This window comes from Schistocerca gregaria, unplaced genomic scaffold (genome assembly GCF_023897955.1).
Source record: "Schistocerca gregaria isolate iqSchGreg1 unplaced genomic scaffold, iqSchGreg1.2 ptg000066l, whole genome shotgun sequence".
Taxonomy (NCBI): domain Eukaryota; kingdom Metazoa; phylum Arthropoda; class Insecta; order Orthoptera; family Acrididae; genus Schistocerca; species Schistocerca gregaria.
This window is the reverse complement of record NW_026061707.1, coordinates 7,642,329-7,660,923: the sequence shown is the minus strand read 5'-3', so window position 1 is coordinate 7,660,923 and position 18,595 is coordinate 7,642,329. Positions and strand designations below refer to the sequence as shown.

Sequence of the window (18,595 nt, the reverse complement as noted above, 5' to 3'; positions counted from 1 at the left end):
GTTCATCCTGTACCAGCACCATTATCTACTATAGAAGATGTAAGAAGAAGGGTTAGTGAAGGTGGTAGTAATCAAAAACTTATATTATTTATTCGTGGAAATGCTATATCTGGTGCACCAATTATTAGTGGAACAAGTCAATTACCAAATCCACCAATTATAATAGGTATTACTATAAAGAAAATTATTACGAATGCGTGAGCTGTAATAATAACATTATAAATCTGGTCATCCCCAATTAGAGATCCGGGTTGGCCAAGTTCAGCACGAATAAGTATTCTTATTGATGTTCCTACTATTCCTGCTCATGCTCCAAATATGAAGTATAAAGTACCAATGTCCTTATGGTTTGTTGAGAATAATCATTTTTGCGGTAAGATGGCTGAATTTTAGGTGGTAGACTGTAAATCTACTTATGAGATGTTTTCTCTCTTATCATATTTAGGTCTTATATTCAATTATGATTCTAGACTGCAATTCTAGAGGTGTAAAATTTTACTAAGGCCTAAAAGATTATTCTTTTAATTATAACTTTGAAGGTTATTAGTTTGATTAACTTAAGTCCTTAGTATAATGAAATTAAGGTTGATGTTGAAATCAATCCTATTGTTGAAATTATTACTGTTATAGGAAGAATGATTCTTGATTTTTGGGACTTTATCTTTATAGATCACGAATTTTCTGTGTATGATATAATTAGAGCTGAGAATCTAATATGTAAATAGTAATAGAGTGTAATTGTAGTTAATACAACTATAATAGTTATAATAGTTGTTATATTGTTTTCTATTAATGATTGTATTACAATTCATTTTGGTAAGAATCCAAGGAATGGTGGTAGTCCACCTAAAGATAATAAAGATAAGAATATTATGAATTTAATTTCGGTTTTTATATTTCTGGCTGAATAAATTTGATTTATGAAAAATAAATTTATTTGCTTAAATAATAAAACTATAATTAATCTTAATAGTGAGTAAATAATGAAGTATAGTTCTCAGATGTTTTCTCTGACTGTTAATGATCTAATTATTCAACCTAGATGTCTGATTGATGAATATGCTAAAAGTTGTCGTAAGGATGTTTGATTTAAACCTCCTATTGCCCCAATAATAATTCTTAAGATAATAATTGTTCAAATAAAAGTTCTTAATTGAATACAATAAGATAAGACCATTATTGGGGCGATTTTTTGTCATGCTATTAATGTTAAACAATTATTTCATCTTGATGCTCCTATAACTTCTGGAAATCAGAAATGGAAAGGTGCAGCTCCAATCTTTAATAATAGTCTAGATCTAATTATTATTGATGGGATAAATTCTGTTTCACATCCCATGGGATATTTTATTTGAATCAGCAAAATTGAAAATAATAATATTGTCGATGCTATTGCTTGGACAATAAAATATTTAATTGATGATTCATTTATTATTATATTTTTATTTCTTGTTAGGAGCGGAATAAATGAAAGTAAGTTGATCTCAAGTCCTATTCAAACCCCAAATCAGGAATTTGATGAAATGGACAGGATCGTTCCTATCATTAATGTTGATAGGAAGAGAAGTTTTGTAGAGTTGTTGGTCATTAAAAAGGAGAGGATTGATACCTCTATAAATGGGGTATGAACCCATTAGCTTGTTTAGCTTACCTTTTTACATTAAGGTGTATGATGCACGTTAGTTTTTGATACTAAAGGAGGTAGTTTAATTCTGTCTTATGTAATTTTAATGAAGGTAATTTTATTTACTTTATTTACCCAAACAAGGTAACCCTTTAATCAGGCACTTCATTTATTTAATATATAAATCGAAAGTTTTTTTTTGAAATTCTTTTATGTATTATTTTGTTTAATTAGGATTAATTTATCCTGCTCATTTTATTTTTTTATATATATATATATATATAATAAATAATTTATATTAATATATTACATTTAATTGAAATTAAAGTATTATAAGTTCATCTTACCATTATCAATTGATTATTTTAATGCAATTATTTACCTAGGATTATAGCTACTTATGTTTTTAGCTTAAAATAGGTTATTATAATATAATATATATAATAATATGTAATTTAATATTTAATATTATTATAATTGGATATAATAACTAAAATTATTAATTTAAATATAAAATATTATAATTAATATAAATAGTTATATTAATTATAATAATATAATTATGTAAATTATCTATAATTAGATTATTTAACTAATATATATGAAAGTTAACTTAATATAAAAAAAGAATTCATATTAATAACATATTATATTAATTTACATAATTGTATAAAATATATTTATTATATTATTTAATCTTTCTTTATTTATTAGTGAAAAGAAAGATTAAATAAAAAGAATATAATACATTTATTGCTATACATGTTCCATATTAATCTTTATTTATATATAATAGAGAAGTTGTTGTTTATCTGCCGAGACGTAAATAATGGTTGAATTATCCGAACCTTACACGCAAATGGAGCATCTATATTTTTTATTTGTATTTACTTACATGTAGGACGGGGAATTTACTATGGATCTTATATATATATATACATACCTGAATAATTGGTACAGTGATTTTATTTTTAGTTATAGCAACTGCATTTATAGGATATGTCTTACCCTGAGGCCAAATATCTTTTTGAGGTGCAACAGTAATTACTAATTTATTATCAGCAATCCCATACTTAGGAACAGATTTAGTCCAATGAGTATGAGGAGGATTCGCTGTTGATAATGCAACATTAAATCGATTCTTCACATTCCATTTTGTATTACCATTTATTATTGCTGCTATAGCAGCAATTCATTTATTTTTTCTTCACCAAACAGGATCTAATAATCCTCTTGGACTAAATGGAGATATTGAAAAAATTCCATTCCATCCATACTTTACCTTTAAGGATTCTATTACATTTGTAATAATAACATCATTATTAATTATACTATGTTTAATTAATCCTTACCTATTAGGAGATCCAGATAACTTTGTACCTGCCAACCCATTAGTAACACCAGTTCACATTCAACCAGAATGATATTTCCTATTTGCATATGCAATTCTACGATCTATCCCTAATAAGTTAGGAGGTGTTATTGCATTATTTTTATCAATTAGAATCTTAATAATTTTACCATTTTATAATAAAACACCATTCCGAGGCATTCAATTTTACCCTATTAATCAAATTTTATTCTGAATTATAGTAGTTGTTGTATGCTTACTAACGTGAATTGGTAAACGACCTGTTGAAGAACCTTATATTATAACAGGTCAAATCTTAACAATTATTTACTTCACATATTTCTTAATTAATGTCCATGTCGCAAACGCATGAGATAAATTAATTAAGGAATAAAGTTAATTAGCTTAGGAAAAGCATATGTTTTGAAAACATAAAATTAGAAGTTTAACTCTTCTATTAACTTTTCTCAAAAAATTTCACTAAACAAATGAGATAAATAAAATCTTTAAACCAACAAAGAAAATAAAAAAATTCAAAGATAAAGGTAAAAAACTTTTTCAAGCTAAGTACATTAATTTATCATAACGGAACCGTGGTAATGTTCCACGAACCCAAATAAAACCAAAAGATATAATAGCAAGCTTAATAAAAAATATAAAAGAATAAAAATCACCGCCCAAAAAAATTAAAGCCAATAACATTCTTATGAAGACAATTCTAGTATATTCAGCTAAAAAAATTAAAGTAAAACCACCCGCACCATACTCAATATTAAATCCTGAAACTAACTCAGATTCCCCTTCAGCAAAATCAAAAGGAGTACGATTAGTTTCAGCTAAGCAAGAAGCAAAACAAGCTAAAGCTAAAGGAAAAGAAATAATAATAAATGAACAATAAAGCTGATAGTTTATAAAATCAAACATATTAAAACTACCAATTAAAATAATTAAAGACAATAAAATTAAAGCTAAACTAACTTCATAAGAAATTGTTTGAGCAACAGAACGAAGAGAACCTAATAATGAATAATTTGAATTAGAAGATCAACCAGCAATTATAACAGTATAAACACCTAATCTAGTACAACATAAAAAAAATAAAAATCCATAAGAAAAGGAACACATATAAGTTAAATAAGGAAAAATTACTCAAACGGATAAAGAAATCATTAAATTAAAAACAGGGGAAAAATAATAAAGTACGTAATTAGATATAATAGGAATTGGCTGCTCCTTACAAATTAACTTAATAGCATCTCTAAATGGCTGAGGAATTCCCACAAAACCTACCTTATTTGGACCCTTTCGAATCTGAATATAACCTAAAACCTTACACTCTAATAAAGTTAAAAAGGCAACACTAATTAAAACCCAAATAACCAATAAAAGAAAATTCAAAATAAATATAAATAAATCATAAAGTATCAATACTATTTGTAGAAAAAATCTACATAAATGAATTCTAAATTCAACACATTAATCTGTCAAAATAGTAAATAAATTAATATTAATCAATATAACAAAAAATATTTTAACCATATGGTCCTTTCGTACTAATATGGATTAACAATCTTAGGATAGAAACCGACCTGGCTCACGCCGGTCTGAACTCAGATCATGTAAGAATTTAAAGGTCGAACAGACCTAATCATTGGGCTCCTGCACCCTAAATTTTTCTTAATCCAACATCGAGGTCGCAATCTGCTTTGTCGATATGAGCTCTCAAAAACAATTACGCTGTTATCCCTAAGGTAACTTAATCTTATGATCATAAATTATGGATCAAAATAACAAACATAAATAAATGATATAATAATGAAGAGTTTATCTATTCTTCATGTGACCCCAACAAAACATCATCATTAAATATAGAAAGACAAACAAAAAACTATATAAAAGTAAAATGTCAAGCTCTATAGGGTCTTCTCGTCCTAAAGAAGAATTTAAGCCTTTTGACTCAAAAGTTAAATTCAAAAATTTATTAAGAGACAGTTGATTTCTCGTCAAGCCATTCATTCCAGCCACTAATTAAGAGACTAATGATTATGCTACCTTTGCACGGTCAAAATACCGCGGCTCTTTAAAAATACGCTCAGTGAGCAGGCCAGACCTCAAAATATAAACAAGAGGACATGTTTTTGATAAACAGGCGGAAATCAATTTTGCCTAGTTCCTTATAATAAGTTCACAAGGTAAAAATTTCATACAAATAAATATACTAATTCTATCATTATTACAAAAATTTTAAAATTAAATTAATAATCTTAATAAAAAACCTAAAATATTTATAAAATCAAAATAAAAAATAATGAACTAAAACGTAATCTTAAAGATAGCTGGTTTAAAGCTTACTATTATATTTCTATAAAATAAATTATAGGTTATTAACTTCAAAGCTTATCCCTTATAGAATAAATAAGTTAATATTTTTACTTAAAAAATTAAATAAAAACAAATAACTTTAAAAAATTAAATTTTTTGTTAAGAAACTAGATATATTGGGAAACGATTAACATCTCATTTCTATAAATATTTTAATAATAATTATGATACATTAACTATAAATTATTTATAAATCAACCCAAATCGAGACAAGTAAAATAAATACTAAAATTTTGATAAACCCTGATACAAAAGGTACAATAAATAAAATCTACTTAAAAAAATTTAAAATAATATTTCATAAAACACTTACATTACCAATAAACTATAATTTAAAAAATCAATTCTATAAAATATACTAAGACAAAAATACAATAAAATTATTTATATTAAATAATTAAATAAACAAAAAATAAATATAATAAAATAAATAATCAAGATATCCTGATTAGCACAGAAAAATTTTCAGTGTAAATGAAACACTTTACTAATAAGTTATATCTTGAAACTCTTCCTAGATACACTTTCCAGTACATCTACTATGTTACGACTTATCTCATCTAAATTGAAGCTACTTTAAAATAAAATAGAATAATCAATAATGAGAGCGACGGGCGATGTGTACACATCTCAGAGCCAATATCAGTTAAATTAAATAAATTAAATTACTATCAAATCCACCTTCATTAACAGTATTTCACTATCAAATCCGTTATAAACAAAAATCTATTGTAACCCACCTCCTCTTAACTATAAGCTGCACCTTGACCTGAAATATTTTATAATTATAAATCTTGAGAATTATAACTCTAAAAAGATTCTCTGATAACGGAGATATACAAACAAATAAATTAAGTAGAGTAAATCGTGTATTATCAATCATGGGGTAGGTTCCTCTGAATGGAATGAGATACCGCCAAATTCTTTGGGTTTAAAGACCTTAACTAATAGTACCCTGGTAAATATAATTAACATTTAAAATAATAGGGTATCTAATCCTAGTTTATTATTTAAATTTCACAGATTCATAAAAAGGGCCACAAATAAATTTTAACATTTCACCTTACAAATTTATATTTCAACCCTAATAATATAAACAACTGTTTTAACCAATAATATTCACTTGTATCAATCGTATAACCGCGGCTGCTGGCACGAATTATGCCGATACTAAATCAATTGCTAAATCCAAAATCACTTGATAATTAAATCAAATTACTGCAAAAAGAACATTTAGTCTAACAAAACTTACATATAATACAAAGAAAAACTGAATAAACAAGCAAGAATAAAACTTTTAAAAATAAAAAATAAGAAAATTTTAAATCTATTAATTCAGGAAAAAATAAAAGATTCAAATATTTAAAGAAAAAAAAAGAAAAAAAACCACAAACATTAACAAAAAAAAAGAAACGCCCCTATGTATGACCACAACAACATCTCTGTTATATATAATTAAAGATTAATATGGAACATGTGTAGCAATAAATGTATTATATTCTTTCTTATTTAATCTCTCTTTTCACTAATAAATAAAGAAAGATTAAATAATATAATAAATATATGATTAGTATGGTTAATTCATCCAAATAATATAAATCTTAGCCATATAGGTAGGGCAATTGCAAATGTTAATGCTAAATGTCTTGTTCTAGTAAAAATATAAGGGAATTATCCTATGAAATTGTTAAATAATATTATAATAAAAATTGAGATGAAAATGAATGTTGTTCCATTGAATGATTTTGGTCCAAGAAGTGTTTAAAATTCGTTATGTAAGGTTAAATTTAGTTTATTTCAGATAATGTTAATTCGTGATGGTGTAAGTCAAAATAGTGATGGGATTAATAATAGTCCTAGAAATGTTCTAGTTCAATTTAATGATAAATTAAAGATGTTAGTTGATGGGTCAAATGTTGAGAATAGATTTGTTATCATTTTCAATTTAAGTTTTTTATTTCAATTGTTCCTTTTTCTGCTCTTTTAATAAGGTTAGGTTTAAATGAGAAGAAGTTTATTTGATTAAACAAGATTAATGTAGCTGAAAATATAATGAATAGTGAGAATCATATAAGAGGGGATATTTGAGGGATTTGGATATAATTTCCCCATCAGAAGTAGTCGTTAATTTACTATTATTTGGTTTAAGAGACCATTACTTACTTTCAGTCATCTGATGAATTTCAAGGTGTTCTAATTTTTTTTAGTTACTTTAGATTGACACTCTAATGTTATTTATTTTAACTAACTCCTTAAATTATCTTAGATAATCACTTAATAAATAAATTTACTGAAGTTCTTTCAATTACAATTGGTATAAATCTGTGGTTTGCTCCATAGATTTCTGAGCATTGTCCAAAGAATAATCCAGGTCGATTTATTGTGAATGTTCCTTGATTTAACCGACCTGGCGTTGCATCAATTTTAACCCCTAATGCAGGAACTGCTCATGAGTGTAGAACATCTGATGCTCTTGTTAATACTCGTACTTCTGTATTTATTGGTAGGATTGTTCGGTTATCTACATCTAGTAGTCGGAATCCATCATTTTCTAGGTCTTGTTCTGGTGTTATATAAGTGTCAAATTCTACGTCTATGAAGTCTGAATATTCATATCTTCAATATCATTGTCGTCCAATGGTTTTAATTGTAATTATTGCATCTACTGAATCATCAAGTAAATATAATAGTCGTAATGATGGAAGGGCAATAAAAATTAATGTAATTGCTGGTAAAGCTGTTCAGATTGTTTCAATTAAATGTCCATGAAGTATATTACGGTTAGTATAGGCAATAAATAATATATAACTTAGGGCATAACCTACAATTACTGTAATTAATAATAATACGACCATAGTATGATCATGAAAGAATGATAATTGCTCCATTAATGGTGAAGCTCCATCTTGAAGAGATAAATTTGATCATGTTGCCATTAATAAATATTTTCTAATAAAAGGTCAAACCTTTATTTGTAGAGCTTAAATCTACTGCACTAATCTGCCATATTAGAATCTAGAGATTAATGGTAATTCTGAGTAACTATGTTCTGCAGGAGGGTTATTTTGTAGTCATTCTGTTGATCTTCTTATGTTAGCTCTAAATATAATTGCTCGGTTCGTAATCATTCTTTCTCATATAATTACAATGAATATAATGATTCCTACAATAGAAATTGTAGACCCAATTCTTGATACTACGTTTCATGACGTATATGCGTCTGGGTAGTCAGAGTATCGTCGAGGTATTCCTGCTAATCCTAGGAAGTGTTGAGGAAAGAATGTTAAATTTACTCCAATGAATATAATTGTAAATTGGATTTTTAATCATGTATTATTTATAGTTAATCCTGTAAATAGTGGATATCATTGAATGACACCTCCTATAATTGCAAATACTGCTCCTATAGATAATACATAATGAAAGTGGGCTACTACATAATATGTATCATGTAATACAATATCAAGTGATGAATTTGCTATTCCTGTTAATCCACCAATTGTAAATAGGAAAATAAATCCTAGAGCTCATAATAATGGTGGTTTGAACTTGAATTTAGTTCCATATAATGTAGCTAATCATCTAAATACCTTAATTCCTGTAGGTACAGCAATAATTATTGTTGCTGATGTAAAATATGCTCGTGTGTCAACATCCATTCCTACTGTAAATATATGATGTGCTCATACAATAAATCCTATTAGTCCAATTGATAGTATAGCATAAATTATACCTAATGTTCCAAATGATTCAATTTTTCCTCTTTCTTGACATACAATATGTGAAATAATTCCGAACCCCGGTAGAATTAAAATATAAACTTCTGGGTGTCCAAAGAATCAAAATAGATGTTGATATAGAATTGGGTCACCCCCTCCTGCAGGGTCAAAGAATGATGTATTTAAATTTCGATCTGTTAATAATATAGTAATAGCTCCTGCTAAAACTGGAAGTGAAAGAAGGAGAAGTAATGCTGTAATAGCTACAGATCATACAAATAAAGGTGTTTAATCTAAAGTTATACTTTCTGATCGTATATTAATTGCTGTTGTAATGAAATTCACTGCACCAAGAATAGATGATACACCTGCTAAGTGCAGTGAAAAAATAGCTAGATCTACAGATGCACCCCCGTGTGCAATAGCTCCTGCTAGAGGAGGGTAAACTGTTCATCCTGTACCAGCACCATTATCTACTATAGAAGATGTAAGAAGAAGGGTTAGTGAAGGTGGTAGTAATCAAAAACTTATATTATTTATTCGTGGAAATGCTATATCTGGTGCACCAATTATTAGTGGAACAAGTCAATTACCAAATCCACCAATTATAATAGGTATTACTATAAAGAAAATTATTACGAATGCGTGAGCTGTAATAATAACATTATAAATCTGGTCATCCCCAATTAGAGATCCGGGTTGGCCAAGTTCAGCACAAATAAGTATTCTTTTTGATGTTCCTTCTATTCCTGCTCATGCTCCAAATATGAAGTATAAAGTACCAATGTCCTTATGGTTTGTTGAGAATAATCATTTTTGCGGTAAGATGGCTGAATTTTAGGTGGTAGACTGTAAATCTACTTATGAGATGTTTTCTCTCTTATCATATTTAGGTCTTATATTCAATTATGATTCTAGACTGCAATTTTACTAAGGCCTAAAAGATTATACTTTTAATTATAACTTTGAAGGTTATTAGTTTGATTAACTTAAGTCCTTAGTATAATGAAATTAAGGTTGATGTTGAAATCAATCCTATTGTTGAAATTATTACTGTTATAGGAAGAATGATTCTTGATTTTTGGGACTTTATCTTTATAGATCACGAATTTTCTGTGTATGATATAATTAGAGCTGAGAATCTAATACGTATATAGTAGTTAATACAACTATAATAGTTATAATAGTTGTTATATTGTTTTCTATTAATGATTGTATTACAATTCATTTTGGTAAGAATCCAAGGAATGGTGGTAGTCCACCTAAAGATAATAAAGATAAGAATATTATGAATTTAATTTCGGTTTTTATATTTCTGGCTGAATAAATTTGATTTATGAAAAATAAATTTATTTGCTTAAATAATAAAACTATAATTAATCTTAATAGTGAGTAAATAATGAAGTATAGTTCTCAGATGTTTTCTCTGACTGTTAATGATCTAATTATTCAACCTAGATGTCTGATTGATGAATATGCTAAAAGTTGTCGTAAGGATGTTTGATTTAAACCTCCTATTGCCCCAATAATAATTCTTAAGATAATAATTGTTCAAATAAAAGTTCTTAATTGAATACAATAAGATAAGACCATTATTGGGGCGATTTTTTGTCATGTTATTAATGTTAAACAATTATTTCATCTTGATGCTCCTATAACTTCTGGAAATCAGAAATGGAAAGGTGCAGCTCCAATCTTTAATAATAGTCTAGATCAAATTATTATTGATGGGATAAATTCTGTTTCCCATCCCATGGGATATTTTATTTGAATCAGCAAAATTGAAAATAATAATATTGTCGATGCTATTGCTTGGACAATAAAATATTTAATTGATGATTCATTTGTTATTATATTTTTATTTCTTGTTAGGAGCGGAATAAATGAAAGTAAGTTGATCTCAAGTCCTATTCAAACCCCAAATCAGGAATTTGATGAAATGGACAGGATCGTTCCTATCATTAATGTTGATAGGAAGAGAAGTTTTGTAGAGTTGTTGGTCATTAAAAAGGAGAGGATTGATACCTCTATAAATGGGGTATGAACCCATTAGCTTGTTTAGCTTACCTTTTTACATTAAGGTGTATGATGCACGTTAGTTTTTGGTACTAAAGGAGGTAGTTTAATTCAATCTTATGTAATTTTAATGAAGGTAATTTTATTTACTTTATTTACCCTATCAAGGTAACCCTTTAATCAGGCACTTCATTTATTTAATATATAAATCGAAAGTTTTTTTTTGAAATTCTTTTATGTATTATTTTGTTTAATTAGGATTAATTTATCCTGCTCATTTTTTTATATATATATATATAATAAATAATTTATATTAATATATTACATTTAATTGAAATTAAAGTATTATAAGTTCATCTTACCATTATCAATTGATTATTTTAATGCAATTATTTACCTAGGATTATAGCTACTTATGTTTTTAACTTAAAATAGGTTATTATAATATACTATATATAATAATATGTAATTTAATATTTAATATTATTATAATTGGATATAATAAATAAAATTATTAATTTAAATATAAAATATTATAATGAATATAAATATTTATATTAATTATAATAATATAATTATGTAAATTATCTATAATTAGATTATTTAACTAATATATATGAAAGTTAACTTAATATAAAAAAAAGAATTCGTATTAATAACATATTAAATTAAATTACATAATTGTATAAAATATATTTATTACATTATTTAATCTTTCTTTATTTATTAGTGAAAAGAAAGATTAAATAAGAAAGAATATAATACATTTATTGCTATACATGTTCCATATTAATCTTTAATTATATATAATAGAGAAGTTGTTGTGGTCATACATAGGGGCGTTTCTTTTTTTTTGTTAATGTTTGTGGTTTTTTTCTTTTTTTTTCTTTAAATATTTGAATCTTTTATTTTTTCCTGAATTAATAGATTTAAAATTTTCTTATTTTTTATTTTTAAAAGTTTTATTCTTGCTTGTTTCTTCACTTTTTCTTTGTATTATATGTAAGTTTTGTTAGACTAAATGTTCTTTTTGCAGTAATTTGATTTAATTATCAAGTGATTTTGGATTTAGCAATTGATTTAGTATCGGCATAATTCGTGCCAGCAGCCGCGGTTATACGATTGATACAAGTGAATATTATTGGTTAAAACAGTTGTTTATATTATTAGGGTTGAAATATAAATTTGTAAGGTGAAATGTTAAAATTTATTTGTGGCCCTTTTTATGAATCTGTGAAATTTAAATAATAAACTAGGATTAGATACCCTATTATTTTAAATGTTAATTATATTTACCAGGGTACTATTAGTTAAGGTCTTTAAACCCAAAGAATTTGGCGGTATCTCATTCCATTCAGAGGAACCTACCCCATGATTGATAATACACGATTTACTCTACTTAATTTATTTGTTTGTATATCTCCGTTATCAGAGAATCTTTTTAGAGTTATAATTCTCAAGATTTATAATTATAAAATATTTCAGGTCAAGGTGCAGCTTATAGTTAAGAGGAGGTGGGTTACAATAGATTTTTGTTTATAACGGATTTGATAGTGAAATACTGTTAATGAAGGTGGATTTGATAGTAATTTAATTTATTTAATTTAACTGATATTGGCTCTGAGATGTGTACACATCGCCCGTCGCTCTCATTATTGATTATTCTATTTTATTTTAAAGTAGCTTCAATTTAGATGAGATAAGTCGTAACATAGTAGATGTACTGGAAAGTGTATCTAGGAAGAGTTTCAAGATATAACTTATTAGTAAAGTGTTTCATTTACACTGAAAATTTTTCTGTGCTAATCAGGATATCTTGATTATTTATTTTATTATATTTATTTTTTGTTTATTTAATTATTTAATATAAATAATTTTATTGTATTTTTGTCTTAGTATATTTTATAGAATTGATTTTTTAAATTATAGTTTATTGGTAATGTAAGTGTTTTATGAAATATTATTTTAAATTTTTTTAAGTAGATTTTATTTATTGTACCTTTTGTATCAGGGTTTATCAAAATTTTAGTATTTATTTTACTTGTCTCGATTTGGGTTGATTTATAAATAATTTATAGTTAATGTATCATAATTATTATTAAATTATTTATAGAAATGAGATGTTAATCGTTTCCCAAGAGATCTAGTTTCTTAAGAAAAAATTTAATTTTTTAAAGTTATTTGTTTTTATTTAATTTTTTAAGTAAAAATATTAACTTATTTATTCTTTAAGGGATAAGCTTTGAAGTTAATAACCTATAATTTATTTTATAGAAATATAATAGTAAGCTTTAAACCAGCTATCTTTAAGATTACGTTTTAGTTCATTATTTTTTATTTTCATTTGACGAGAAATCAACTGTCTCTTAATAAATTTTTGAATTTAACTTTTGAGTCAAAAGGCTTAAATTCTTCTTTAGGACGAGAAGACCCTAGAGAGCTTGACATTTTACTTTTATATAGTTTTTTGTTTGTCTTTCTATATTTAATGATGATGTTTTGTTGGGGTGACATGAAGAATAGATAAACTCTTCATTATTATATCATTTATTTATGTTTGTTATTTTGATCCATAATTTATGATCATAAGATTAAGTTACCTTAGGGATAACAGCGTAATTGTTTTTGAGAGCTCATATCGACAAAGCAGATTGCGACCTCGATGTTGGATTAAGAAAAATTTTGGGTGCAGGAGCCCAATGATTAGGTCTGTTCGACCTTTAAATTCTTACATGATCTGAGTTCAGACCGGCGTGAGCCAGGTCAGTTTCTATCCTAAGATTGTTAATCCATATTAGTACGAAAGGACCATTTTTTTTATGTTGTACTAGATTAGGTGTTTATACTGTTATAATTGCTGGTTGATCTTCTAATTCAAATTATTCATTATTAGGTTCTCTTCGTTCTGTTGCTCAAACAATTTCTTATGAAGTTAGTTTAGCTTTAATTTTATTGTCTTTAATTATTTTAATTGGTAGTTTTAATATGTTTGATTTTATAAACTATCAGCTTTATTGTTGATTTATTATTATTTCTTTTCCTTTAGCTTTAGCTTGTTTTGCTTCTTGCTTAGCCGAAACTAATCGTACTCCTTTTGATTTTGCTGAAGGGGAATCTGAGTTAGTTTCAGGATTTAATATTGAGTATGGTGCGGGTGGTTTTACTTTAATTTTTTTAGCTGAATATACTAGAATTGTCTTCATAAGAATGTTATTGGCTTTAATTTTTTTGGGCATGGTTTTTATTCTTTTATATTTTTTATTAAGCTTGCTATTATATCTTTTGGTTTTATTTGGGTTCGTGGAACATTACCACGGTTCCGTTATGATAAATTAATGTACTTAGCTTTCAAAAGTTTTTTACCTTTATCTTTTAATTTTTTTATTTTCTTTGTTGGTTTAAAGATTTTATTTATCTCATTTGTTTAGTGAAATTTTTTGAGAAAAGTTAATAGAAGAGTTAAACTTCTAATTTTATGTTTTCAAAACATATGCTTTTCCTAAGCTAATTAACTTTATTCCTTAATTAATTTATCTCATGCGTTTGTGACATGGACATTAATTAAGAAATATGTGAAGTAAATAATTGTTAAGATTTGACCTGTTATAATATAAGGTTCTTCAACAGGTCGTTTACCAATTCACGTTAGTAAGCATACAACAACTACTATAATTCAGAATTAAATTTGATTAATAGGGTAAAATTGAATGCCTCGGAATGGTGTTTTATTATAAAATGGTAAAATTATTAAGATTCTAATTGATAAAAATAATGCAATAACACCTCCTAACTTATTAGGGATAGATCGTAGAATTGCATATGCAAATAGGAAATATCATTCTGGTTGAATGTGAACTGGTGTTACTAATGGGTTGGCAGGTACAAAGTTATCTGGATCTCCTAATAGGTAAGGATTAATTAAACATAGTATAATTAATAATGATGTTATTATTACAAATGTAATAGAATCCTTAAAGGTAAAGTATGGATGGAATGGAATTTTTTCAATATCTCCATTTAGTCCAAGAGGATTATTAGATCCTGTTTGGTGAAGAAAAAATAAATGAATTGCTGCTATAGCAGCAATAATAAATGGTAATACAAAATGGAATGTGAAGAATCGATTTAATGTTGCATTATCAACAGCGAATCCTCCTCATACTCATTGGACTAAATCTGTTCCTAAGTATGGGATTGCTGATAATAAATTAGTAATTACTGTTGTACCTCAAAAAGATATTTGGCCTCAGGGTAAGACATATCCTATAAATGCAGTTGCTATAACTAAAAATAAAATCACTGTACCAATTATTCAGGTATGTATATATATATATAAGATCCATAGTAAATTCCCCGTCCTACATGTAAGTAAATACAAATAAAAAATATAGATGCTCCATTTGCGTGTAAGGTTCGGATAATTCAACCATTATTTACGTCTCGGCAGATGTGTACTACACTACTGAATGCTATTTCAATATTTGATGTATAATGTATAGCTAAAAATAGTCCAGTTACGATTTGAATTACCAAACATAACCCTAATAGGGATCCAAAATTTCATCAAAATGAAATATTTGTTGGGGCAGGTAAGTCAATTAAAGAGTTATTAATAATTTTAATTAAAGGATGTCTTAATCGTAAGGGTTTATTCATTAGTAATTATCTTATTTTACGAATAGGTCCCTGACTGCTAGTAGTGCTAAAATTAAATAAATTATTATTATTATTGTAATAATGAATGTTGGTCTATTATATAATTTTTCTAAAGATATTGTTATTTCTTGAAAATTGATTGAAGTATCAATATTTATAGTTTCGGTGTTTTTGAAAAAGTCTATAAATATAGATATATCTAGAATAATTAATATTAATATGATAAATACTCACATTATTAATGTAATAATTATAGTGATTGATTTAGGCTGAAATATTTCGTTTGATGCAATTCTTGTAATGTAAATAAATAATACTAGAATACCACCAAGAAATGTTAAAAATAAAATATATGATAATCAATATCTTTCTATTATTGTTCCTGTTATTAATCCAACTAGGAAGGTTTGAAGGATAATAAAAAGCATTATTGATATTGGGTGTCTTAATTTAATAAAATTAATATTTATTACATTTGATAATGATATAATTATTATTTTGATCATTTCAGGGGTTAGTTTATTTAAAATACCGGTTTTGGGGACCGATGATGGAAGCTTTTCCACCTCTGAAGTTTTAAAAGTGGGGGCTGGACTTATTTCCGGTTTACAAGACCGGCGTTTTTTTTGAACTATTAAAACTAATGTTTATATTCTCTATTTTTACTTCTTTTTTGATTTATTTTGCTGGTGTTTATGTTTTTTCTTCTAAACGTAAACATTTATTAATGGTTCTTTTGAGATTAGAATATATTGTTCTTTCTTTATTTATGTTAGTTATTGTTTTTCTTATTGAGTTTGATTATGATTATTTTTTTCCTGTTATTTTTTTAGTTTTTTCTGTTTGTGAGGGTGCTTTAGGTCTTTCTATTTTAGTTTCAATAATTCGTTCTCATGGTAATGATTTTTTTAGTTCTTTTGGTTTATCTTTATGTTAAAGTATTTATTTATAACTATTTTTTTGATCCCTCTTTGTTTATTAAATAATTGTTGATGGTTGGTTCATTCTTTAATGTTTCTGTCGGGTTTTGATTTTATAATTTGTGTTTATTCATATGCTGATTTGAATATAATTAGATATTATTTTGGTATTGAATATTTTTCTTTTAGTTTAATTTTACTTAGTTTTTGGATTTGTTCTTTAATAATCACTGCTAGAGGTTCAGTTAATTTAAGTTCATATCATTCTAATTTTTTGTTTTTATGGTTTTGATTTTAATAATTATGCTTTATTGTTCATTTGCTAGATTAAGTCTTCTTTCTTTTTATATTTTTTTTAGGCTAGATTAGTTCCTACTTTACTTTTAATTTTGGGTTGGGGTTATCAACCTGAGCGTTTGCAGGCTGGTGTTTATTTAATTTTTTATACTTTGGTTGCTAGATTACCTTTATTATTAGTTTTATTTAAGGTTTATGATTTTTCTAATACTTTATATTTTCCTTTATTGGTTGATTTTGGTTCTTATTATTTTATGTTTTATGTATTTATAATTTTGGCTTTTTTTGTTAAGATACCTATGTTTTTGGTTCATTTATGACTTCCTAAGGCTCATGTAGAGGCCCCTATTTCAGGTAGAATAATTCTTGCTGGTGTTTTATTAAAGTTAGGTGGTTATGGTATTTTTCGTGTTATAAAGGTTATTTCTTATTTGGGTTTAAAGTTTAATTATTTTTGATTGTCTTTAGGTTTATCTGGGGGTGTTATTGTAAGATTTATTTGTTTTCGTCAGGTTGATTAAAGTCTTTAATTGCATATTCTTCTGTTGCTCATATAAGAATGGTTATTGGTGGATTGATGACTATGAATTGATGAGGTTGTGTAGGTTCTCTTTCTCTAATGGTTGGTCATGGTTTATGTTCTTCTGGTTTATTTTGTTTATCTAATATTATGTATTATCTATAGGAGCCGTATTTGCAATTATAGGAGGTGTCATTCCATGATATCCACTATTTACAGGATTAACTATAAATAATACATGATTAAAAATCCAATTTACAATTATATTCATTGGAGTAAATTTAACATTCTTTCCTCAACACTTCCTAGGATTAGCAGGAATACCTCGACGATACTCTGACTACCCAGACGCATATACATCATGAAACGTAGTATCAAGAATTGGGTCTACAATTTCTATTGTAGGAATCATTATATTCATTGTAATTATATGAGAAAGAATGATTACAAACCGAGCAATTATATTTAGAGCTAACATAAGAAGATCAACAGAATGACTACAAAATAACCCTCCTGCTGAACATAGTTACTCAGAATTACCATTAATCTCTAGATTCTAATATGGCAGATTAGTGCAGTAGATTTAAGCTCTACAAATAAAGGTTTGACCTTTTATTAGAAAATATTTATTAATGGCAACATGATCAAATTTATCTCTTCAAGATGGAGCTTCACCATTAATGGAGCAATTATCATTCGTTCATGATCATACTATGGTCGTATTATTATTAATTACAGTAATTGTAGGTTATGCCCTAAGTTATATATTATTTATTGCTTATACTAACCGTAATATACTTCATGGACATTTAATTGAAACAATCTGAACAGCTTCACCAGCAATTACATTAATTTTTATTGCCCTTCCATCATTACGACTATTATATTTACTTGATGATTCAGTAGATGCAATAATTACAATTAAAACCATTGGACGACAATGATATTGAAGATATGAATATTCAGACTTCATAGACGTAGAATTTGACACTTATATAACACCAGAACAAGACCTAGAAAATGATGGATTCCGACTACTAGATGTAGATAACCGAACAATCCTACCAATAAATACAGAAGTATGAGTATTAACAAGAGCATCAGATGTTC

General features: G+C 26.5%; 2 long non-coding RNA genes across 2 annotated transcripts in view; one reads left to right on the top strand and one right to left on the bottom strand.

Moving 5' to 3' along the window:
- Positions 1-18,595, top strand: part of LOC126301294 (uncharacterized) — a 112,259-nt gene that overhangs the window by 54,988 nt on the left and 38,676 nt on the right. The window lies entirely within an intron of this gene.
- The window catches only part of LOC126301292 (uncharacterized), a 52,531-nt gene continuing 38,404 nt past the window's right edge, over positions 4,469-18,595 (bottom strand). The window contains exon 2 of the long non-coding RNA XR_007553017.1: positions 4,469-4,619. This is a non-coding gene — a long non-coding RNA (uncharacterized LOC126301292). The remainder of the gene's footprint in view (positions 4,620-18,595) is intronic.